General features: G+C 46.1%; 1 pseudogene; it reads left to right on the forward strand.

Annotated features, from left to right (window-relative positions):
• The first annotated feature begins 539 nt into the window (after nucleotides 1-539).
• LOC142310353 (tubulin alpha chain, testis-specific-like) lies at nucleotides 540-1901 on the forward strand (annotated as a pseudogene).
• Nucleotides 1902-3873: the final 1972 nt, after the last annotated feature.

The following is a 3873-nucleotide window of genomic DNA, read 5'->3' on the forward strand; positions in this document are numbered from 1 at the left end:
CTAAAATGGTGGCAGAAGAGAACTTTCTCTCTTTATTACTAATATACATAATTTGTGTGGATATATGTGATAATAACTGAGAGGATTCACTCTGCAGTCTAGATACCATTTTATTGTGTGTTAATGTAAGACTGGAGCCGTGCAGAGTATCTGGTGACACCTGAGGTAACACTGGAGACCTCTCCATTACCACGTCACTGAATCGTTACCTCAAGCGAGCGACCGTTAGAAAAAATCTTCCCGCGCAGTGAGTCCATGAGCAGCCAACCAATCACTGCTGTCCCCAGCTGCCTAGCAACCAATCACAGCCTGCACGCGCTACCTGTAGAGATAACTGGAGATTGACTGGTTATAATTTCCCGCCCTCATTCCAATTTCATCCAATCAGTAGAGACAGACACGCTCGAGCGCACCGCATGTGTCTTATAAGCAGGGGCAGCGGGCGGGAGACGCGACAGTTGGCGAGGAGCTACGCGGTGTGAGGTGAGAAGAAGAGACGACGTGAAGTGGCGGAACAAGAATACTCCATTGGACATACCTCTGCGGAGATAATATGCGTGAGTGCATTTCTATCCACGTGGGCCAGGCCGGAGTTCAAATTGGCAATGCATGCTGGGAGCTCTACTGCCTGGAACATGGGATTCAGCCCGATGGACAAATGCCCAGCGATAAAACCATCGGTGGAGGAGACGACTCGTTCAACACATTCTTCAGTGAGACAGGAGCCGGAAAACATGTCCCCAGGGCGGTGTTTGTGGATCTGGAGCCCACGGTGGTTGATGAGGTGCGCACATACCGCCAACTGTTCCACCCCGAACAGCTCATCACAGGAAAGGAAGATGCTGCCAACAACTACGCTCGGGGACATTACACCATCGGAAAGGAGATAGTCGATTTGGTCCTAGATCGTATACGCAAGTTGGCTGACCAGTGCACCGGATTACAAGGTTTCCTCATTTTCCACAGCTTATGAGGCGGCACAGGCTCAGGATTTGCATCTCTTCTGATGGAGAGACTCTCTGTAGATTATGGCAAGAAGTCCAAGCTTGAGTTTGCAATCTATCCAGCACCGCAAGTGTCCACAGCAGTGGTGGTGGAGCCATACAACTCCATACTGACCACACACACCACGCTGGAGCATTCAGATTGTGCCTTTATGGTGGACAATGAGGCTATTTATGATATTTGTCGCCGTAACTTGGACATTGAACGTCCAACATACACAAATCTCAACCGTCTCATTGGGCAGATCGTGTCGTCCATCACTGCCTCGCTGAGGTTTGATGGGGCTTTAAACGTTGATCTCACCGAATTTCAGACAAACCTCGTTCCATATCCACGTATCCATTTCCCGCTGGTCACGTACGCGCCTGTCATCTCTGCAGAGAAGGCCTACCACGAGCAGCTGTCCGTGGCTGAAATAACCAATGCCTGCTTTGAACCTGCAAACCAGATGGTGAAGTGTGATCCCCGCCACGGCAAATACATGGCCTGCTGCATGTTATACAGGGGGGACGTGGTCCCCAAGGATGTCAACGCCGCCATCACAACCATTAAGACAAAACGCACTATTCAGTTTGTAGACTGGTGCCCAACAGGATTCAAGGTCGGAATCAACTACCAGCCCCCAACAGTGGTGCCCGGGGGAGACCTGGCCAAAGTGCAGCGCGCTGTGTGCATGCTGAGCAACACTACGGCCATCGCAGAGGCCTGGGCCCGGCTGGACCACAAGTTCGATCTGATGTACGCCAAGCGAGCCTTTGTGCACTGGTATGTGGGAGAGGGAATGGAGGAAGGAGAGTTCTCCGAGGCCCGAGAAGATCTGGCCGCGCTGGAAAAGGACTACGAAGAAGTGGGAATAGACTCTAGACGGGGAAGCTGAAGAGGGAGAGGAATACTGAGGAAGGAGCAGCCGGATGGGATAGGAGAGTTATTAGTGGTTACCAGTAAGATGTGTTATTCAGTTACTTGTTCTCTGTAGGTTACAGTTTACACTCATTAAAATAAGTTACATTGACAGAAAAAAAAAAAAAATAATGTATACAACATAATGCATTGAAACTTTCCCCACCCTCCTCCCATCCGTGCAGTTATTCTTGAAGCTATAGCACAATGATGCAGAACCTTCGCTCCTTGTATACTACTTCTGCGGCTAGATCTCCTATCTCACTGTTTTAGGTTTTGAATAAACACCTCCCTGTATTCTCTGTAAAGTGATGTCATCATAGGTTTGTCCGTTGATCGAAGAAGGATTTGTACATGTTATTACTCCTTGTGTGTTCCTCCACCCGCACCGATATTATCGACTATATTATCTGTCTGTACTGTAATCTTTGTTGGCTTTTTAGTCCATATCTGTCTATTATCTCTTCACTTCTGAACCACCTATGCTCCTCTACATGTATCAAGTTCACCACCTTATGGATCCCCTTTCTTCTCTATTCTAGTAGCAGGCCATTATCAACTATACTTGGAAAGGCTGGTCTTCCCTACTTTGGCAGATATTTAAAAACTCTCCAGGGCAAACTTAGTTTCATCCTCAGTTCTTTCCAGGGTCCAATTGTGTCCCTGAACACCATTGTGTGTTTAATCTTGGGGTGAGGAGGCCCTGAGGGGCATGTAGTAATAATACTATGTCCCAAGGGTGGGTAAATGCTTTTTCTAGCCTATGTCCGAGTACCAACTGGTATTTTTTAGCCAGTCTATTATATGTGTCGCTATGCACACCAAGTTACACCCCCTCACATCTGGCATATTTGTTCCACCCTCCTCTCTGGCCATCATAAGTGTTTGCAGTTTTATGCGGGGGCGTTTTCCCTTCCAAATAAATTTTCTCATAGCTGTATTGACTTTTTTTACGTCCACATGCTTTAGCAACATTGGGATTGTTTTGTAAGTGATACAACAATTTAAAAAAGCTTGTCATTTTTAATAATTATACTCTACCCAAGAGACTTAAGGGCAGGTTCTGCCACCTTTATAACTCCGCAACTATTTAAGCAATGACCGTAGGGAAATTCAAGCTATATACAAAGTCTGTTCTCTACCCTAGTCTGATTCCTAAGTATTTTATGCTTGTTTTACCTAGCGGGATCCTATTCAGTTTGTCCCCTGCACTGCTTAGCCAGTCTCTGGCCCTAAGGTAAAGAATTTCACATTTAGTTTTGTTCAATGCAAACCCTGAGAATTCCCTGAACTTCTCAAAAAATCCCAATACCTTAGGTAAGTATCGATCCATGGCACCCCTAAACAGAATGTCATCAGCAAAATAAGCGACTTTGAAACTTTTTTGTCCAACTGTTACCCCCTCAAATGACTTGTGCTTTTCCAAATATCGAGCCAGCGGCTCCAATGCCAGGACAAAGAGCAATGGTGACAGTGGGCACCCCTAGCGTGTTCCCTTTTGTAGTGAGAAGGCATCCGACAAATGTCCCAAGATTTGTATTTTTGCCAGGGGATCAGTGTAGATCATTTTGATGTAGTTTCTAAATGAATCCCTCAATTCCACCTTGTCCAACACCATTTCCATCCACCTATTCTTAATCCTGTCGAATGCCTTCTCTGCGTCCAGGCTTACCAGCGCCGGTCTACCCCACCCATTAACTTCCTTGCTCACAGCATCTATTGCCAGCAGCGTTCATCTGATATTCGTAAGTGCACTCCTCACCTTCAGGAATCCTACCTGCGCAGGGATTATTATTGTTGGCAGCACCTCTGCCAAATAGTTTGGCATGATTTTAAAGATAATTTTTACATCATGGTTAAATTAGGGATATTAGTCTAAAAGATGCCAGGCCTTCGGGATCTTTCCCCTGTTTTAGTATTAAATTAATATATGCTAAATTAGAACCATCCAATAATTCGTTGTACCAT

The sequence above is a fragment of the Anomaloglossus baeobatrachus genome, chromosome 5 (assembly GCF_048569485.1).
Source record: "Anomaloglossus baeobatrachus isolate aAnoBae1 chromosome 5, aAnoBae1.hap1, whole genome shotgun sequence".
NCBI lineage: Eukaryota > Metazoa > Chordata > Amphibia > Anura > Aromobatidae > Anomaloglossus > Anomaloglossus baeobatrachus.